We start from the raw sequence: 21958 nt of genomic DNA on the forward strand, positions 1-21958 counted from the left end.
ACTCCTGTAGTTGTTCAGGAGACACAGTGTGGGGGCAGAGGCTCTACATGACATTGCTTCAACTTCCTGATTGTATGACTGCAACTTAATGAGCTGCTTAGGCCTTGACCCAATGAAAGGTTTAAGTGACTAAAAAAAGGCTTATGTATTATTAAGATTCCTGTACTCAACATTGCAAATCCATACCTTCCTATTTGATTTCGTAAGTCTCTAAATGCTGCCAGCTCTGCACCTGCACGTGTCTGGGACCATCCCTGATACTCTTGTCATGTCTGGCTGTGATTGCAACCCAAAAATACATCACTTATTTGCCTTAAGGGCCTGTCACAGTAGGCTTGGCACACAACCATTGGACAGATCCATCACAGGAGGCAGCAGTGGTTATGGAGCAGCTTTGGCTATGAATATGCTCCACCTTTGTTTTTGAAGGTAAAGGCAAATTCGTGGGGTAGGAAGAAGGGTTTGTAGTGCCAGTGCGTAATATGTCAGGTACTTACATGGAAAAGAGGGAGTCAGTAAAATCCAGAGATCTCTATCTCCTAGTCAGCAAAGCAAGTTTCAGGATCCCTTCATCCTGGCCAGAGGAACAGGATGGGATTTCTAAGAGATGCTCATGCACCAAGTTTCTTGGTGCTAAGTTGCTTCCTGCAGAAGGTGCTGGCGGAGAGCGTTCATATTCTTATCCCTTTGCCCCAAGGGTTTTGTATCACAAATCCCGGGGGGCTTTGTGACCCCAAAAATGGAGGTCCCACCCATCTCTCACACCCCTGACACCACAGAGTTTCTCTCTGTATCTTACGGTGACACCAGCACTCACATGTTGGCTTTGTACTTGAGTCACCTCAGTTCAACAACCTGGAAGAAAACAAACAACAGCAAATCCTACATAGCTTTATGCCACACTAGTGAGTCAAAGGGAGGGTCCAGTTAGGGCCAGAGCTGGTATAAGCAGGATGCAGAACTGGGAAAGGAGGAGAGGCACATGTTGCCTCTCTTCTCTGTCCTTAGCTGAACACTTTGGTGCCTACAGGCTCTGTGTGTGCTCTGCCAGGAACACAACTGCCGAGCTCTAGGTTTGGGCCCTGCTTGCTCACAGTGACCACTAATGCTGGTGAAAACATTAGCAAAGATCTGAGAAAGAAGACCAGTAAAAATTAATTAGAAAAAGATTAAGTAATAAAAGAATAGACATCTGTACAAACAGTCACAGCTCAAATGGTTGTTCTTGGGGACATGTTTGTATTAGATACATGCTCTCCTAGCTTTGAATAAATGTTTTCTCTCAGAGCATAAACATTTATGATTTAATCTAGGAATTAGCCTTAGAGACACCACAAATGTCTAGGGTAATGTTAACCTTTGTCTCAGATAATCAATTTTTGTTGGTCAGCAAATAATGAATCTGATTTAAGGAGTTCTTAGGTGACACTGGTCAACCCCACACACTTCTGTACTGCTGCAGGCAAAGAACTGTGACCAAACCATTCTGCCCACCCTGCCCTTTAGAAGGCAAGGAACTGCCAGATGAGGGCTCATAAGTAGACCACAATTTGAGCTAGAGATATATAAAACCAATACAGCATTCATCTAACTGAAAGAAAATAATTGGTAGATATGTTCCTCAAGCTGCTTTATTCTGCTTGCAGAGAATGTTACATTGATTGAAGACATAAGCAGGAAGTACCTGAGAAATGACAACTGAAAAGCAGATTTGCCATGTGTTTTAATTTTACATTATAGCAAAAAAGGCATACAGGCTATTTGAGATTGAAACCCTTCTTTAATATGCATATTATTAAAGAGAAAGAAAAAGAGAGAAAAAAGAAATTAAAAGGAAAATAGGAAAAGGAAAAGCAGGAAGGAAAATTGCCTTTTGAGAGTTAATTCTTCAGCCATTTTCCTCTGTTTTTGAGCTGGCACTCCATGACAACATTTCCATTATATACTGTCTCTGGGGTATTGCTATCAAAGCATACAGGACTTTTCCATTGAGTGGAAAATTGGCGAGCCTTTCTTGTTTACAACTGCAAAGGTAACAACTCTGATAAAGTAACGGACATAATTATGACACTTTTAGCCAAATTGTGGGAAAAATAATGTAATGTTCCCTTAGCCTGGCCATTGCACCTGAATGTGTTATTCTTAAAGTCAACACTGATGTTGCTTGTTAACAGCATCCCTGCTCAGAGAGGGCTGTGCACACTCAGTGACCTCGTGGCTTCAACAAATCATGGTAAAAACACTCTCCTTGCAAGTGTAGCTTAAGGATTTTCACAGCAATTGGTGCTCTCAATAGGCTCAGCTTTGGAAAAAGAGTGTGAGATTGACTTCTAGAGGCAGCAAGTGAAGCTCCGGGCTAGAAGGGGACTGGGCAGTTGTATCCATCTCAGCAGAGTCCCTCTGCAGTCCTTGCAGGCTCCACTGTGAACTGCTGCTTCTTCCCAATCGCCCTTAAAATGTCAAGTCCCATCTAAGGCTGAAATATAGATGGGTAGATGCTACACACCACAGAATTATAAAATCATAAAATTGCAGTATAGGCTGAGTTGGAAAGAACCCATCAGGACCACTGAGTCCAACTCCTGGCCCTCTGCAGGATACCACAAGAATCCCACCAAGTGCCAGAGACATTGAGTCCCTTCCTCTCCATCTCATAGTGCCTCGGGTATTGTAGGCTCTCTCATCACACCACTCCCTCCCCATCCCCATCCTCACTCATCAAGTGCTCAGGGAGTCGAGCACTTGATGCTCACCTGAGCATCAAGCTCCAGACTCCAGCAAGTCCCTTGAATCCTCACCTTCTGAAGGCAATTCCCTAGCAAACGGCCTATTCTTTCAATGCTTTACCTTTGTGGTTCTCAAAGTGCTTTATGAATGTTCATCAAACTTATGTTGTAACACCTGTAAGGGGTTAAAACACTGCTATTTTCCCAAGGGTGGAAAACACCCACAACTACCAGTTTCTGATACACTTAACTTGTGACCCAAAATAAGCACTATTAAAAATGCAATGGTGGGCTTGCTTTTATTTACCTCCTAGTAAAAAAAGAGTATGGAAGTAAAAACATCTTCAAGTACGCCTCCACAGCTCAGAGAGCAAGAAACTTTTTATTTGCTTGTACTTTTTTGCCTGAAGGGAGCTGAGACAACTTAAGTAAAGATGCAATTCAGGCAGTTTGGTCTGTAAGTAAAACAAAGTACACACCATATTGGATGACTCATAGTGAAATTGCAAGAGCAGATGAAATCAGTGGGAGCCATGAGCTTTTCCTTAAACAATTTCAAAGTTACTGACACCAAAGCACAAGGCAGTGCAGTGTTAGGCACCTGTTAGGGGAAGATACAATTAAAATACACAACATTGTGATGTGATGTGTTGAACAGGCAAACAGCAGTGTGGGGACCAGCACAAAACAGCATTTGTAACATCTTTAGATTAACGTGAACAACAGCATGTCAACATAAAGGCACATTTCATTCCCTCTGGATTGGATACTTCCCAGGAATTCCCCTCCCGGGGGTATTTCAGCGGAGAGGACCCAATGACTAGGAGGTTTGGGACAGGAATGAGGAGAATGCAACCACTCCCCATTATCATTTTTCCCACCTACCCTCCCACAGTGAGGAGCTTTTCTCCCTCCCAAGGCTTTCACAGGAGCTCTGAAGCAGCTGGCAAGGGGAGGCGTGCCAGCTACAGCTGTGCTGGTAGGGGCCCTCAAGGGGAGCTGCAGAGGCAACTGACCTCAAGCTCTGACCCTCTACAGGGCTCCCTGTGGTTGGCTGGGAAACTCCTAAGGTAAATTAAACTGTTCTTCAGGGTGAGGGCAGAGGAAATGGTCTTTTCCTGAGTGATCTGCAAAAGGACTATCATGACCTACCAGTATCAATACAAAGTAAATTAGATGTGATTAAGTTTGCCTACATAATTTGCCCTGTCAGCTAGGGACCTCATCCATCAAATTTAAAATCCCATTGGAGCAGGTTACGGCAGTGTTGAGCTCAACAGAAAGTCAAAGTGTAGGTGATTTCAAACCTAGAACAGACATGATTGCTAGTATTGGGTCAAATAACTCATTGACTGGACTGCTACTTTTTTGTATGGCAGCTGGACAGCACTGTGCCTCCTGTCTGGCATGCATTCATAGCTATGGCAAGCAATCTCCACTCAGGAGAGGTTTGGCATTGAAAGAGCTGCAATATTTTAAGCTGGGATTTGAGGAACCATGCAGACCTTTGGTCTGGAACAGACTATTTCTGGCTGAGTAGAAATTGGTCCTGTATTTGGCCGATGTCAATGACTCAAGTGTTTATCCAGAGTGCTCTGATGCACATGTCCATCTATGTTCACAGACTACAGATAAACATGTAGTGAGTTAGGTTAGCATGACAAAGGTGTTTGGCAAATGAGTGTCAAAACTACAAACACAACTGATCCTCCCAAAATTTGTTGAAGAAAAAATAGCACCTGGTATATTTAAGTTGGGTACTGGATTTGTCAGCTAAATCAGGACTTTGCTGCTGCAAGCTGTAATGCTAAAATATACCACTTCTATAGGATGCCCTCTGTGCTTTACATTGACAAATTATCCCTCATCATCCCAGGGAACTATTATTATAATCGTATTAAACCAAGGAATACTAAACTATCAAAGCTTTCCTGACTAGGCCAAAGCTACACAGCACTTGAGTGACAGTGACAGTTGAAAAACAAAGACTAGGAACACTGACTTCTGAATTATTTTTCCTATCTCTAGACAATTCTTGTATGTAATAGAGATCAGGTAAAAGAATGGTAGTGATGCAGATCCGAGTTTACATATGCTCAGCCAGTTGTTATTGCCATGTTGTGGTCTTTGCAATAGCAGCTTAAAAAAGGGATTACTTTAAAAACCCCCACCCAAAACCAAGACACTCCTAATTGTATTTTGAAAGCTGACTAATTTTTCATAGCTCCTTTGTCATTACTAAAAATTTGTTCCTTAAAATAATTAATTGTGATACAATAATTAACTAAATTTTATTTTTCAATATTTAAAATGAATTTTATTTTATTTCAGTTATCAACCCATGGTAATGATTTTGTATAGTTAAAAATTTTCTTAATCTCTGATTTAAGAATTCAGTGTTTCCAGATTTTTTAAATTTAATATTTGTATTTGACCACTGATTTTTATAATGCTGTCTGGTATTCAGTTTTTCTGTTATGTATAATCATTCAGCAATTTCAATTATGACTGATGGAGTCAGGAAAATTTCACTTTCAACCATATTAGGTTCTTCACACTATTTTTCTCCCAGCTAATTGTAATTTTAATTAGATCGAGCAGCAATTGATTGTACTGATGTACTATTCAATTAATTCCACTGCGATGACTGAGGTTATTTGCTGAGTGACAGCAAAATACCAGAGCACACCAAATTTCACAATAATTATGTACTAGTTCTGTTAGAAACAGTGGTCCATCATCTTGTATACCCAAAATCTGATTTTAAAGTCACACCTATTTAGGTATTTTTAACCTATTTCTCATTAGAAAATGAGGATGACTTCAATTGTTAAATGTAGACATCATAAGCTCCGCAACATTAGGAAGGAACTTTAAAAACTGACTGCACAAAATATCTTGAATTTAAGTTTTTCGTCAGAGGCAGCTGGAGTCTTGGTTTATTGTTGTGTGCCCACTGTGTTTTGCCTCCCATTATTGTAGATCACATAGATACAGGGAAAATCATCTAGTGATCACACTATTTATGGTCTTGTCTTTTAATTCTGGATTGAAAAATAAAATACAGACTACACTTCTGTATTTTCTGAACTAGAAAAAAACAGATTAGACTATGACCATTGCAGATGATGTTTGATCTGCATGGATTGTACATCTGTCTAGACTGTAAACTAAAATCTCGTGCACTGATTGGTAAGAGTCTGCAATACCCATTCAAACAGGAAATGTTGCATGAAGGTAAAACTCAGGCTAGCATATAATAGCAGAAAATGACTTACACTGCCTGACCTAATTCAGAGTCGTCAACCTCCAACATTCAAAAATTCCATCACAACACCAATCATGGAACTAATGTAAAATCCTGATTTAAAAGCACATTGATTTTTCTTTTATCTACAGGTTTCTAAGTTCACAGAGAGCAGGCTTCCAGACTTTCCCTGGCAGTCATGAAGGACTGAAACATTGTTTTGAAGGTTGCATTTCTCAACATAGGCTTATGCTTCTTGGGATCAGTGCTCTGAGAGATATAATACATTTTGTATAACAATTAAAATAATTGGCAAAATAGTTTTCAAAGGCAGGGCCTATGATTAGTCACCAGTTATTAGAAAATAATTGGGAAGGCTAATGGGGAGCATTTGTTTCCTTCTCTGCAGTTAACTAGAGCATTGTCAGTTTGTGAAACTGACACCAGTCAGACCTCTAAAGGGCGAAGTCATCCCTTTGAAATTAAGTTGATAATTAAGGCTGTAGACACATAGTAGAGAGCCAAATAGGAAGTTAAACCTGAGTCAGCGTGATGTCACAGGATTGTCGTGCTGCCTTCACTCACAACCTGCAGATGCTTTTTCAACCTCTTGGCCCAACTTAGTCCCACCATCCCTCTGCTCCATTTGCCCAGGCTCTTGGTGTCACATGGTAATGTATCTGTGGATCTGCAGCATGTCACTTTGCCACTTTTTCAGACCATGGTTACTGTACCAAGCTGGGATGGGCAAAGAAGAAGTCCTGTCCAGGCACACAAAAGCTGCAAGGTTGTGGCTGTGGGTCCTCAAGGAAGCTGCCATGGAACTTGGCCCATGGATTTTGAAGGCCCATGGGATGAACTTCCCTGCATCAGTAAACAACTACATACACTTGGAAAATGTTCTTCCCAAGCAAAGAAAGCACTGGTCCCTGGCCTTATACAACTCACAGATTGGTAATGCAGCCTGCTGGATCTCCAGGTAAGAACTTCCTCAGTTTCTTTTCTGTTGCCTCTCCCTACACATTTTTTACTCATGAGAGGGGAGTATCAGCTTGCAGTCCTGAGCAAAGTCCAATGTGGGCAATCCCATTTTGCTGACATAACCTACCACAGCAGTGGAATGCTATATCTACACCACTGGCTCTGAACTGTTGCACAGCTGTGGCACATGTCAGGGGGTTGTGCTCCTCCCTTGAAATGGCTGTGCCTCATGGCTGGAAGATGCAATACCTGTGTCTCTGCACTAGGCAGAATTTGGTATTTAAGTGCAAAATGGAGATTACACAGCAGAGTCAAAACATTTAACAGCAGTATTTTGAATTTCAAAACTGTATGAAAGATCAGTTTTAACCTTTGAATAGAGTTCAAAAGATGTCCCTCAGCACACATCCACTTTTAAATAAACAGGAGAATCAAGGGCCCTGACATTTCCAAAGCCCAAAACACCGGTTTGTTTTCCTTACATAAATACTTTGAATCTCAGCAACTGTCTACAAAAGATAACAATAGAATTTGTCATAGTTAAATGTGATCTGCTGATAGATTTAGCTTGCAGTTTTACAGCACCTTTGGGGAGCTTTGGACCATTGAATAGAAGAATTTGGATGTGTTGTGAGCTCTAAGGACACGTTCTTCCCCTCAACGTTTTTCATAAATGTCATTGAAGATGCAGCAGCCATGCAGTAAGTGAGAAAAGCAGCTGCCTTACCATCAGGCTGAATTAGAATCATAGTGCAAATATACTTAAGTGACTCAGCAGTAACTAAGTGAGTATCTGGGATCTACTCTCCCCTGGTAGTGGTCATGTAATTCCCCTTCATCTGCATGGGAACTGAACACATGTTTTAAGCAGAAACTAAATATGTAGTGGTGTAAACCCTCCAAGATTTTTTTTTTTTTTTTTTGAGAAAGAAAATACACTGACAGAAGTTTTCTGTTATCTTCTGTTATTGTTGTTTGTTTTATTAAAATGCGCATTTTTTTGCCAGGTTAGGGAAAATTTAAAATCTCCTTTTTTCTTCCCCAAAGTGCCCAAGGTTTTTTTTACCTTTCCATTTGTTACTGACACAGTGGTAAAAACCCCATGTGTATAAATTGAGTTTATTAGACTACTGATATCTTTAAAAGGCAGTTTTGAAAGTCAGGAGTAGGGGCTTTTGAAAGAGGTTAATAACAGAATGAAAGAATAAATTATGTTTTGGAAAGACTTCTCAGATCATGGAGTCCAACCTATATTAACTTAGATTAGGTATATTTTCACCCCAATGGACTAACACAGAGTGACCAAACACCTTTGCTGTCCACCTCTGAACTGGACAATGCTGTTTTCCAGATTTTCAACTCACCAGTCCCTCTGTCTCACATCCCTGCTAAAATGTCTCCCTATGGGAGTAGGTATTAGCTCATACTCTAGATAAAGCAGCTGGTGAGAAAAAGTGATGCATCTGGAGAAAAGACCAGGTATTTGTGCAGAAGGAGCCACATCTGGGAGGTGGTTGTTGTCTCCTGCCACTGTGTGTGTAAATATATTAGCATGGTTTGGATCTGCATGGCTGGGATCCATACATTCCCATGCCCATCCTGTGGAAGCCACCGCTCTGCCAGGCCAGTGGGAAAGCACAAGCAGCAGCATGGAGGAGACAGAAAATGGGCAGTCATGAAAAAAGAAAGGTAGAAAAAAGAAAAAGAACTATAAACCAAAAGACATGCTATTGGTTTTTTTTTAGTCTCTTGTGCAAGACATGAACATCAAGATGAACTGGCAACCATTATGTAACTGCAAAATAGGTCTATCACACAACCTCTGGGCCTCTGGGCCTGGGGTTCGCATGTAGCCCTGCTTGAAGCAGCAGTATGAGGCATGCTGTTTCTTTGCCAAAGACATAGATACATATTTCTATTACTTACCCTTTTTTTTTTTTTTTTTTTTGGTATGTAGTTATGCCCTTAGGCTGGGAAAAATATTTATGCTCTTCTCTCCGGTGTATATATTTTCTAAGGACAGCACCACTCTTATGCATATGCAAAAGTGCATGCTTTACATATTTACTTTCTTTATACAAAAGTGTGCCTGCCACATCATGTACTGCTTTCACTTCTGTGCATATTCCCCCAAATGTATCATCTTCTCATATTTAGAATGTAATTCTCACTCAAATCACAAGCAGCCAGCTCTTCTTAATAACAGTTATTTCAGAGATAACAGCTAATTATGACATTTTAAAAGGCATACATTAATATTTCAGTAGGCTCAATGTTTTGAAATACTACTCAGGGCAACATCTTGGTTGTTTTTGCAGGGAAACCTAAGGATTCATTCAGCAAATAGGCAGTTAAAACATCCTTCAACATGCAAACCCTTGCAAACACTTTTCTACAATGTCTTCTGTTCATCATAAGCCACACTTTGGAAAAAAAAACAGCTTTAATAGATCACTTCTTAATATAATTAAGTATATTTAACAACAGTATGCTTCAGAGTCCTTAAAATAGTCCTTTGCCTCAAGACAATGTATTCATCTAAATCCCTCCCTAAAACACTCTTATTCTGTAAATCCTATTAGCATTAATCTGCTAAAGTTAGGTATGTTTTATAATTTTTTTTTCAGATACCAGTAAAGCTTTGAGAGCTATTGCTCATTCAGCAGCTTATGGTTCCTTCTGGAGGTCTAACTTAGCCTGGAAACTTTGAAGGGTTCATGCCACCTTGCCTTGGACATCCTCAACTCAACAGTGCTATAGGGGAAAGAACAAAGTGGAGAATTTACTGTAGGATGGCATTAGCAAGGGTGTGGTAAGAAGGGACAAAACCGAGACTGAAACCTAACCATGTACTATGAATGCAAAGGAGAGAAGGGATAATTCACCTCTCTTTTATCACTTCTACAGTGCATTTTGTTCTAGAAACAACAGAGACTTTTATCTGAAAGTCCTTGGATGACCGATCCCATTTAAATTCAGCCTAAGCCTCTGCAGGCTGGAGTGAGGCCTGACCATGCTGTGAGGTGGAGCCAGCAGGGACCCCAAATATTTTCCAGCTCTAAAAAAGCATGGTCAGATTATTGTTTCAAAAGGAAGATTAACACCTCTCTGAACTGAAATCAAATGCATGCACAAAAACCCAGGAAAGGGGATTTCTGTTCCTCCCTGAAGTGCATGCAAAGTCTCTCTTGGAAGAAAGAAGTGGCTGCATTTTCCTTTCAGGTTTATCTCACAGGCACGTGAAAGGCACTTGGAACTTCCCAAACCATCAATTAAGTGATGTGAGAATTTGTAAAAGTTAACAAGGGGAAGAGGGAGCTATTTGAGGATTTCTAAATCATTTTAAGCAGGAGCATGGAAAGATTGCTAAACACACATTTTTAAATCATCATATTTCAAGCTTCTAAAATTTTGTCCCAAGATCTCACTACTATATTAAGCTTGGTCACAGAAAACAAGACAGCAGGGCTGCTGACTTTAATTTGGATTCAGAAAGAGTAGTGTTGCCTAGCCTTGCCTCCCAAGCCAGGAAATGGCTCCTGAGGCGAACCAGTACAGTTTCAGAACCAGTACCTAACTCTCCAGCCTCCTCTCCCTCGAAACTGCCATGTTGTAAAGGATTTACAATATGTTTGAGTGGCTTCTCCCTTGCTCTCTGTCCACCCTGAGGGATGATCTTTCCCCATAGCTCAGGGACACTACTGGGGGAAGCATGCCAAGGGGAAAGCACGGGGGCTGGCAGGTTGGCTATTCCCACTAGAGAGCAGGGCCACCATGGGGGGGCTTCTGACCTCTGCCTTTAACCACTCGTGGAGGTATTTTCCGTGAGTGGAGGGGCACAGCGGCTGGCAAGGGATGGACATAAACCCAGCCACGGGGCTCTGTTTCGCAACTGGCTTACCCCAGGGACTGGCCTGAAGTGTGTCAGGGGAGGTTTAGGTTGGACATTAGAAAAAGGTTCTTCATAGGGCGTTTGGGCACTGGAACAGACGCCCCAAGGAAGTGGTCACAGCACCAAGCCTGACAGAGTTCAAGAAGCAGTTGGACAACGCTCTCAGTACATGGTGGAATTCTTGGAGTGTCCTGTGCTTGGCAAAGAGTTGGACTCGATGAACCTTCTGGGTCCCTTCCAACGGGATATTCTCTGATTCTGTGGCTTGGGGTGGCTGCCGTGCCCACCATCCTCTGCCGAGGGCACAACACCTACTAATCACCGCCCGACCGGGCTGATACACGGCGCGCCGAGGCTGAAACTTCGCCCCAAGCCGCCAGGAAAAAGAAGGGCCGGGAAGAGCGACGGCTGCGGCCGCCCCGCGGCTAATGGGCGGCGGCGGAAGCGCCCCGATACCGCGGCTGGAAAATACCCAGCGGCAGCGGCCCCGCAGAGCCCCCGGCCCGTGGCAGCCCCAGGGCGAATCCCGGAGCACCCCTCCCCGCTCCGGGGCACTTCCCCCGGCCCAGCCACGAAGAGCGCGCGTCCCTCCTATCCCCGGGTCTTTCAGCATTCGCCAGTACTTTTCCCGGGCGCTTTGGCTCCCAGCGGGGCAGCTTCTCCGGGAGCGCCGGGTCTCACGGGGATGGAACGGGAAGGAGGTGTCAGGGCGCTCCTGCCGGGCAGGGCCCCCTTTGCCCCGCCCCGCGGTCCCGGAGCGGTCCTCCAGCAGAAGGGAGGGAGCCACCCAGGCTGTCCCTGTTCGTCCTTCCTGCGCTGGGGCGGGGGAGCAGCGGCCCTCCCGGCGGGCAAGGGGGAGCCGGGAGAGCTCCTCCCGCGCGATCCCGGCAGCGGCAGCGGCAGGAAGGGCAGGGCGGGGGCGGGGGCTGTGCCTGTGCCGGGGGGGGCGGTTCGCGGAGGAGGGGCCGCCGCCGCCGCCGCCGGGCGCAGCAGGCAGAGGGAAGGCAGGGAGCGGAGCTGCCGTTGCCGCCGCCGAGGGCCGGGGCCTTGGACGCGTCCGGGAAAGAGCGCAGGAGGAGAAGGAAGGGGAAGCGGGGGGAGCCAGTCGGCCCCTCTCGGAGGACGCGGCCCGCATCCGCCCAGGGAAGGGCAGAGGGAAGCGGAGGGGGAGTGAGCGGGCGCCGCCGCCGAGGAGACAAAGAAGCGGAGCCCGCCTGGGCTGGGAGCCTCCCCGCCGCCGCCGCCCGCCCCGCTCCGCTCCCCGCCAGCCGGCCGGAGGTGAGCGCGGCCGCGGGCGGGACGGGGATGGGGCCGGGGCGGGGGTTGAGGCCCGCCGCAAACTTGTGGCGGCCGCGGGGGACGACGCGGGGAAGGGGCGTCGGGAGCGGGGAAAAGGCGGGTGTCACCTGTGCGGCCGAGGCTCCGCGGCCGCCCCGCGCAGGAGGGGGCCGGTACCTGCCGGGGGCGGCACGGGGGGCCCGCAGCGGGAGGAGTGTTCGTTGTGCCACGTCCAGTTGCGGGGGGGGCTCGGGGGCGGCTCCTCCTCATCCTCCCGAGTTGCTGCTCGTGTGCGTGTGACAGCCGCTGCTTTGTGCCGCCCGGCCGGGGGGCAGCGCCGGCCCGGGACGCCACCCCCCCGCACCCCTCGCGGGGCTCCGGTGAATGGAGGCGGCGTATCCGGCGGCCGCGGGGCAGCGCCGGGGGAAGGCGGGCAGCGCCTCCCGGCCGGAGAGCGGCGCAACCCGAAAGTTTCCCGGGCGGGAGCGGGAGCGCCGCCGCCCCGCACGGGGACCGGCGGGCGGGCACACCGGGCTGCGGCGGGGACATCGCCCTCGGTCCGCTCAGTTCGTTTTTCTTTCCGTCACCGACTTTCGACCTCAGTAGGGCTGAGGCCGGGAATTTTCTCAAGGAGCGCGGTGCGCTGTGGCCTCGGTCGATGCCAGTGTAGGTAAAGGACATAAAGGTAAAATTACATCTCACGTAACGAGTGTTCAGTGAAGCGCATCCCTGCGTGTTTTGGGAAGAAAATTACTGAAGTTTATGAGTCTTCTCGCCCTGTTCTTAATTAAAAATGTGCCCAGGCTAACAGCTATCCCTTGCTTGGCAGGGTAGGCACTTCGGCCTATCTAAGATCAGGTTGCCAGATCGGGATTCAGGTTTGTAGTTCAGGTCTGACCTGCGGCTGGCTGATCATGAGGGCTCTCGGCTCTAGTTTCTATGTTAATATCTTCCGCTGTTTTTTAACAGTGAATGTGGTTCTCTTTGTGCATCAGGGTTATTCCGTGAATTCTATGTAGTATTTCACTTGGAACTGTCATATTTTTGTAAAACAAAGAGAAACCTTTTGTTGTTTTAAAAGTTGTAAGGTGACTGGAAGTCGGCAAGAATTTAAAGCATTCTTCAGTTTGAACAGTGTTTCTTCCCATGAAGCTTTTTTGTTTCTGAGGAGCGTGCTGCTGCTGTTCTAGCAGCTTAACGTGGGAGAATTAGACTTCTCTTTCATGAAATGTGGTAGTGGCCTTTGTAAAAACAAATGTTCATGGCCTAACCACGCGTGGTTTGTATCATCGGGAGTTTGGACTGGTAACTTAATATGGAGGAATTTGAAAGGACTCACTGGGTAGGAGATTATGAAGAATTTCTGTTTGAAAGTACTTGTTTTGCCATTGCTTTTTAGGAATCTGAAGCAGTCAGCACCACATAGATGATGTTAATGGTACTGTGTTTTCATTTTTAGGATTATAATTTCTGATGTAATGTTGTTGCTTCTTTGAAATATTGATTTCACAACTCTGGAAATCGAAAGCCTCTGTCTCACCCAAGTGTGTTTAAGAAGTTAAGCAGATCGCTTTGTCTTTGTAACTGACTTTCTTCTTGTGACTTTGACAGAAGATGTCACATTTGGGAACAGTGAATAAATGTAGCATTAGAAGGCACCTGTACCATGAAGATCAAGGCTGTAATTAGCAAATATTTTTATATAGGCCATGAAACAGATACAGATTCATTATAATGTTAGCTCTTATTGCTGTTGTTCTGTCGTTCCAACATTAACTGTTGTGTTTTCCTCCTCCTTCTACCAGATTACATTTCCGATTGCTTTTGTGAAGAAAAAAAAAGATACACAAAATGTCTTTTGCAATATTTTTCCAAAACTAACAGCAGAGTTAGCCCTTAATAGTCTGGATGATCCTTTTTACTACATCTTGGCTACTGAACATATGATAAATTCAGAACTTCAGCCTTTGCCTTGTTGCATTACAGAAATGGAACTTACCTCCACTTCCTCTCTTTTCTTCTCTGTTTACCTGGCTAGCTGGGCTAGCTGTCTGAAAGCTTAAGGAAAGGTGTTTGCTCTCTTCCGTGTCACCTCACATCTTCTGTTAGCTAAACAAGGTCAGCAGTGTTTTCCAGCCTTTTTTTTTTTTTTTTTTTGTGCCTTGTGTTGCTGTTGGTATGTTAATCCTTTGCAGTGCTCATGGCTTTCCTCGGTAGAAACTATAACAGTAACGACTCGAAAAGTGATACCCAAATAGCTCTGTTTGCTGGTCGTGGTCTTGAACAGCAGCAAAACTACCCAGAGTATCTGCATTTTTCATGTTCCTTGAGCATAAAGGCTGCTTCCAGACTCATGGAGACAGGTGCTGTATCAATTTACTTGCAGCAGGTTTGAAATTAAAACCAAGGCATCTTTGAATGTAAAGCATAGGTTCTAGAAAAAATATTTTCTGTTTGTATTGAGGGACTGATGGTTTCTAAGCTGTGGGTATTCCCAAATCCCACTCCCACTGTGTTTTGAGGAATGGGGATTGCTCATGTGGATTTATTAGAGGTGTTTGAGGGAGTTTGAAAACTAAAGGAGGCGCTGCCATGTTAGGGGTAGTTCAGTCAGCCCAGGGTGAGATGCTGGTAGCTGGACACCCTGCTCCCCCAAAGTAGGTCATCTGGCTTGTGGAAGAGGCAGAGAGTTGAGGCACTCTGCAGGAGAGCTGCTTTCTGCTTCTCATCAAATAATGAACTTAAAGGTAGTAGGCTTTGTCCTTGTATTTACTAAGTATACAGAAATGTGGTAAAACAGTAGTTTCCAGGGAGTGAAAGTCAGGAATTCTTGCTAGTTCCTGAAGTGAACGATGTTTAGAGAGCTGGGATGGTGTTTGCAGTGGGGGAAATAGCATTGTTTTGTCATCCTGAGGTGAAGAAGTGAGGCCTGCACTAATCGTTTCACCTGTGCACCATTGTCCAGTCTTTACTACATGAGATTCCGGTACACCTTTTGAGGAATGACTTTTCTGTTTGTTTTGCTTTGCAGATTTCTGCATGTTGGCCCAGGAATCCAAAACTTTATTTCTGTTTTAGGTAGTTCCAATTTAAATTTTTTCTGCAAATTAATTAGGTCCATTAGTTTTCTCATAATAATGTAGTCAACAGTGTTCTGCCCAATTAAACTATTGCTCTGTTCGTTAGTGTGTAAAGTAGTTCTTCAAAATGGTAGGTTTTTGTTGGTTTGGTTTTTTTTTCCTTAAGGTAATCCTTTTTCCCCATTATAGGAATTCTTAACTGTTTCATAAATGCTAATGACATGAGTCAAGTTGAAAGTGCATTGCAATATGAAATATATAGTTTTTATATTCACTTAAGTATATGTGACACAGCAAATCAATTTGTTTCTCACTATTAATGAAGGGAGTTTATAGTTTAAACCAAACATAAATAATAACTTTGTATGCAATGAGGTGGCCTGACAGTGTACATTTTTAAGCTTTCATAGAGTATTGAGAATTTTAAGAATTGAGATGCAGAGGAATAAATCTTGATTAGAGAGAGTAGCAACCTATTGCATTTTAAATTACTGCAGCTATACACAAAATCCTGGTGTCAAGTAAAGTTTTAGAAATACTCATGCTATGAAAAACATTTGTTAGGATGGAAGCTTAGGCATGCTGGTATAGCCTGTATTTGTTCACAATTGTAGAAACAAACTTTGTGGCTTAGAGGCTTTTTTGCACTGTAGGTTTGCTATGCTGGTTTTGGTCCTGATCTCATTAGCCAGTATGAATATGGTGACATGTAACTACTGTTGATTATTTGGTGTAGCAGACAATGTGGTGAACAAGGGACACTTGGCAGATCCCTGAATTCTCAAAAGTGTTGATTCTCTCTTACAATTGTGACAAAATACAGGTGGAAAATAAAATGCTACACGGGTGGCTTTTTACCTACCCAGTTTTCCTTAACTCATATCAGTTACTGTATGCAGAGTACACACAACCATAGAAACAGACAAGAAAACAGGTAGTGAGATAAACCACAGATAGAATGTAGCAGAAATTTTGTTAGACAAAAAAAGGTAGTATTTTACAGAATCAGGTAGCAACTGTTTTTGGCAAATTCCTTTTAAAAATATTTTTTTAAAATTAGTTAAATTAAATGCAAACTTTGTTTCAAATAAGATGTTTTATCAGAAAAAGAAGTATAGTTAGGGAGCCTGTTGTGTTTCAGCAGTTGTGCTATTTGGATAGGTGGGGCATTAATAGCCAAAAACAAATGAGCAGGCCTTCAGTTTATTACTTTTTTGATAGAAAGGCAGATTTTAGCCTTCTGAGGTGTTTGAAGATTCTACATTCCAGAAATGATTAGAGTATTTATGAGGGCCTTAATAAAGAGAAGCGACACGAGTGTGAAAGCAGGTACTGAAGTTTATGGAGAAGCTGGAGGCTGTGGATGCTCTTCCTGATGCAGTCCTCCGAGTGTGGGTCATGTCCTCCTACAGAGTGAGAAGCTGCTTTTAGCTGAGTGCTGACTCTTGGCTGTCTTTCCCTGTGGGTTACACTGGGTCAGCTCTGTGCAAGTACAGAGGAGCCATCAGACACTGCAGGAGAACAGGAAGAGGGTTAACAAAGGCAGGTGCTTCTTGCTCGTGCTGGGGTGGGATTATTGGTTCTGCTGGCAGTGCATAATTTAAAAAGTTTGTGTTCTGTTTTTAAGAAAATAGAAGCGAGCTCTTGGAGAAAAAAATGGTCAGTTTCACTTTGGATTTAACTATATTGTTCTTATTTATATTATTTTCAAAAGATCATTAAACCTTTCCTTCAAAATAAGATCCTTGCAGGGGTGGGAAGGTTTAGAAAGGGATAATGGTATTCATTAAGCATATAAACTATAAATGAAGTATAGTAGGATTTTCTAACTCATCCTTATTAAATTTAAGTTGGCTGAAAGAATGCTTTTTGTATACAATTAAGTGTTAGTTAACTATATAGTAAAATAAAACACTTCATTCCTTCAGTGATTTCATAGGTTTGGGAGAGGAGCACTATGTCCTGGTAAAACCTAATCTGTATACGGAGAGTTAAACTGTTCTAAATTTTTCAGAGCATTCTGGACTAATAAGTGTTTCAGGGGACAGTAATAAGTGAAGCCTCCTGTTTAGCAAAACTTGGCACTGATACCAAAGCAGAGTCCCAAGCATTGATCATACTGATCTCTTGGTTTTAATGCAATAAGAACACCCTTAGCGTACCAGGGCTGCAAGGTTTTTCCTTCCTGTTATTACAATAGCAGTGTATCCCTCACACTTGCTTTCTCCCACATCTGTTGTGTGTTGGACTTGGCTCCCAGTGCCATCCTGGGCCACTGCTGTTTCAGGGGAGCTGACTTCTTAGTTGACATCCTAATGATGTTTAGGATGACGACAAGGAAAGTATTTTTCAACCTTTTAGTGCAGAAGGAGAGATGCTTGTGGCTCTCTGATATGCTCTCGGGCTGAATTTTGATAGCTGTCATGACAACAAATGGCACGTTCATTTCCCTGAATGGATGGTGTCCTTCCAGACACGCACTGAGTGATATCAGATTTGACAGGTCTTGAATGATGACATGTCAGGGATTCTGGATTCCACCACAGGAGACTTGGGCTGCTGCAAATGCACACTGCCACCTGGCTTAGCAAAACTTTAGGCTTTTTCCAGGTTTGATTCAGGGCTATTTTAGTTTGTTTTTACAAGTATCTTTTGAGTTTTCATTTTAAATAGATTTAATATTAGTTGAAAATTTAGTTGGTAATTTTAGATTGGAAATTTGTTTGCTAAATAGTAGAAGAAAAAAAAAAGGTAGTTGGACTTCATCCAGTCTCTTTAAAGATGCATGTGTTTTAAATACCTTCAGTATTTTCAGTAAAAATTTCAGCAAAACCAGAATGATAGGTTTTGAGTATTTGTTAGGTTGGAAGCAAGAACTCTGTTCACTGATTTTTTTTCATTTTGTGTTAGTACTGTCAGCCAGTGATGGTACAAACACTCCATGGTAGTTCAGCTGTAGAGTGCAGGGCCAGGAGCTGACACCTGTGTAGATGGGCTACAAACAGGGGCAGTCAGTGGCACAGATGGCTTATTTGGTTTATTTATAGGCTTGGCTTGTTTATTTGTAAGGTTGCAGTCTCAGTTGGCCAGGTGTTTCTGGCTTAACTGAAGAAGTCCTGAAAGTTGTTTTATGTGTGTTTTGTATTGGAATGTTAAGCTGGATTGCGATCTGTCAGTATCTAGTGCTCTGGTAACTGACTGAAATGACCTGCAAAAAGCATTTCTTCATGTGTGGTGATGTATTTATTTATTTATAGTTGTGAATTACTTTTGTTAACATTACTGTCTGGCTATACCTGTAACAAAAGTGAAATGATAACTGGTACCATTTAGGTGCTGGGAAAAAGGTACCATGTTTGTATCTTTAATTAGTCCTTCCTACCAGAACTTGGAATTCTGTGTATGTAGCAACTTTGGAAATGTAAGTGAAGACATAGAATTTTTCCCAGTAAGTATTGAAATTTTGTAAAAATCCCTGTTATTTTTTCACCTTTGTGGTTTTAATTGAGAATGTTTTTGTTCCAGTCATAAAGAAGTTGGTTATGGTATATCTTGTTTAATTGTGCTTTCTTTTAATCATTGCATGTTGAATGCAAAAAATGTAGGTGGCATTTATAGGTATAAAGATAGGCATTTTTACATCAAAAATAGGGTGAAGCCATTTAGAGTATAAACATCCTGAGCTTTACCTTTCCCATCTTTCAGAAAAAAGATGAAAAGAGAAATTGATGATCAATCTCCTTCCTTTGCATTTTCAGGTCTGTTGGCAGTCTTTCTGCTAGTGCTACAGGGATAATATAGAAATAATTATATTGTGGACTATTCATAAATTCACACTGTTTTGAATTCCATTTAATTCAAATAGAGAAAGAAATTAATGCTAATATCCCAAATAATTAATGCCATAATAAAGGATCTGCCTTCCACTTGACACTAAAGGACTTATGTTCCATTACATCAAAAGACCTAAATCATTTTGAGCATTCAATATTAAAATTCTAGTTCATGAATATTAGAAATTTAATCAGATACCTCAGTAAGGTCTGTGTGGATTGTGTTGAGTTTAAACACTGGTAATCACAAAGCTTGTGTTTAGTACAAGTATCAAAATATGACACATCATTTTTATGAGCTTTGAGGCTCTTAAGGGATGCATGGGGAATCATAATGAACTGAAATGTTATAGACTTCCTATGGCAAAAAACTGTTAAAGTGTGGGTAATGTCATTACTGGGACAATGTTTGTCTTCCTCCGTTAGTCTTGTCTTATAATACTCATGATTGTATTCCTTAAGGATCTTTTCTGGTTTTGCTGACCGGAGATTCTGGATGTTTATTTTATTCAGGTATATTTCTTTCACCACTCTGGAAGACACAGTGTCAAAGCTTTGCCACAGTTTCATTTTTTGTTTTGTATCCCAACTTCTGTCTCCGTTTTTGTGGCCCTGTGAAAATGCAAAGCATGGGCTCAGTACCACAAGTGGTCCTATTGGAGTGAACGTCTCTTATTTACAAACATGAAGCTGAGCCATATGCACATCTCTTCCAAGACAAGAACCACTGTTACATTGCAGGTCAATTCTTTCTTAGTTACACATTCTTTACTTGTCACAACATGTATATTGAATTATGGAACTTCTGCTGGAGTGTCATACAGCCAGCTTATTTTTAGAGACAGACTTTATGCCTATACATTGTGTATGAGGTGACTTTTCCAGCAGTCCCATAAAGTGTGGCTCCTAGTAGTTTAAGATTGTTTAATGAACAATCCAATTAATGAGTAATACTGAGCTGTTATAGAACAGGTGTGGATCAGGCAGTGCTTGATATAATGCCTGCTTAAGTTGATGGAAATAGAAGTTACTCCTTCAGGGGGAATACAAGGAATTAGTTTGTTTTGTGTTTTATTTAAAAACGTGGAAACCTAGAAGTTTAAACAGAAAAGCAGAATAAATGAAAACAGGAAAAAAAAAGGGAAAACTAAAATGTGATGCAAGAAAGGCTCTTGAATGCATTGAGGGTTGTTATTCCTGTTCTGGAGGAACCCAGGTTTGAAAATAAGTGTATTAATGTGGATCATGGAAATTCATAACTTTTGAAATACTTTACCCCCCCCCCCCCCCCCCATGTTTAACTGTATTAGCTTGTTTAATGGTACAGGTAGACCTGATTCCTGATTTCAGTGTTCTGTTATAAAAGTCTTTTCAGCTTGCCCTTGTGATTTGTCTGTTCTGTTCTTGTTCTGTTCTTTGATATTTTTTTCCTTCTTTCCAGATAGATAATTTTTGTGGTTAAGTAGCTGGTCATTTGGATTCCTTTGAGTTAATATAAGTGATATACTTGTGGTTAAAAGAAGATACCATACATAACTGCAATCTGAATTAATGGCCATTGACTTACTCTTCTGCAGCAATGGCATACATACCATTACTGAGTGTACAAAGCATTTGAAGCAGCTTGGTATTTAGTAGATTATACTGTGCTTGCTAAGCAGGTAGTGAAATTTTAAATGCTTCAGTCTTCAAAAGTAGCAAGAATCTGATGTCGGTGAGTCATGAATGCAGGTGAGTCAAGGGGGAGCTGTGCTAGAGAGGAGGTCATTTTTCCAATGCCGCTCCCTGGTCAGCTCTGCCTGCCTGTTGCCCGCCTGACTGGTAGCAGTCCTTGACTCTTGTTCCTGTGCTATTTTCCTGCCACAAGCTTTTTTTGAATGTGAGGGGTGTGCCTAGTTTGCAGGATGTCATGCCTGATGTTAAGCTGCTGGATTTCAGTGGATTTTTAAATTGTTGATACTATCGTTCTAAAATTGTGGCACCTGCTAGATATTAGGAAGACCACCACAAAACACAACAGTGACCAAAACTCCAAATCTCAGTATTAGTACTTGCACCTGGTATCAATGTAATTCATAGTTTTGGCAGTTGTGTACATGAATCTTTAGACTTTCTTAGGGAAGTGCCATTTTATTTTATGATTCTGTAAATACTTAATTCAAGAAAATCTTTGATTTAGTTGGTGCACACCTTGATTATTGTGCCGTCCAAACTGATGGTGATCATCTGTGTCTTTGCTTTGTTAATCTCTTCCCTCTGCCTTTTCCATTGCACAATATTTTGTAGATAATTAGGATTGGGAATAGCCTCGATTGTGGGTGGATGTGTTTTTGGGTTGTCTGTAATTCATTCATACGGCAGAAATATTTAAGCAAAGAAAATAAAAGATTAGATAAAACTAGAAAGAAATTTAATCTGTCTAGCATGATTACACATCATTTGGGAATGAGTAAGATTTGACTGGAACATTGCAGTTACATGATGTGCAGAAGTAGAGTTGATGAACTTTCTGAAATGAGGATACACTTGAACCCTTGCTTACAATATATCTGTATAATTGTTTTTAATGTCCTTCTTCTATTAATATATTCTTGTGTTAGGGTGTTGGGGTGAGCTCCCACATGGGTCAGTCAATATGCATCTTTCCTTAAATAAGAAGAAACATTTTTACATTGAGAAATGTAATAAATAAATGTTCTGCGTTGTTTTTCTAGAATTTTCAGTGGCATTGATTTCAAGTCCTGTAAATTCATGGAAGGCTAAAATGACCGTGTGCAACTGTTTTGCAGAGAAAGCTGTTTTCCCGCAGCTGCTGTGTGCGATATGTTGTCTTGCATCACGCAGCCCTTTGCTCTAATACCTCTCTCAAAGCATCCAAATCTGCCTCCTTACCCCATCTCCCTTCTGCTCCCTTTGCAGTA

The 21958-nt window shown here is 42.4% G+C and overlaps 2 protein-coding genes across 3 annotated transcripts in view; one reads left to right on the forward strand and one right to left on the reverse strand.

The window, feature by feature from the left end:
* FHL2 (four and a half LIM domains 2) overlaps positions 1 to 12405 on the reverse strand; it is a 142536-nt gene extending 130131 nt beyond the window's left edge. Inside the window, exon 1 of the mRNA XM_059839579.1 lies at positions 12253 to 12405. The gene's annotated coding sequence lies outside the window, so the exon portion shown is untranslated. The remainder of the gene's footprint in view (positions 1 to 12252) is intronic.
* The window catches only part of NCK2 (NCK adaptor protein 2), an 84240-nt gene continuing 74084 nt past the window's right edge, over positions 11803 to 21958 (forward strand). For both annotated transcript variants that reach the window (XM_059839573.1, XM_059839574.1), the window contains exon 1: positions 11803 to 12124. The gene's annotated coding sequence lies outside the window, so the exon portion shown is untranslated. The remainder of the gene's footprint in view (positions 12125 to 21958) is intronic.

This window comes from Haemorhous mexicanus, chromosome 2 (genome assembly GCF_027477595.1).
Source record: "Haemorhous mexicanus isolate bHaeMex1 chromosome 2, bHaeMex1.pri, whole genome shotgun sequence".
NCBI classification, from domain to species: domain Eukaryota; kingdom Metazoa; phylum Chordata; class Aves; order Passeriformes; family Fringillidae; genus Haemorhous; species Haemorhous mexicanus.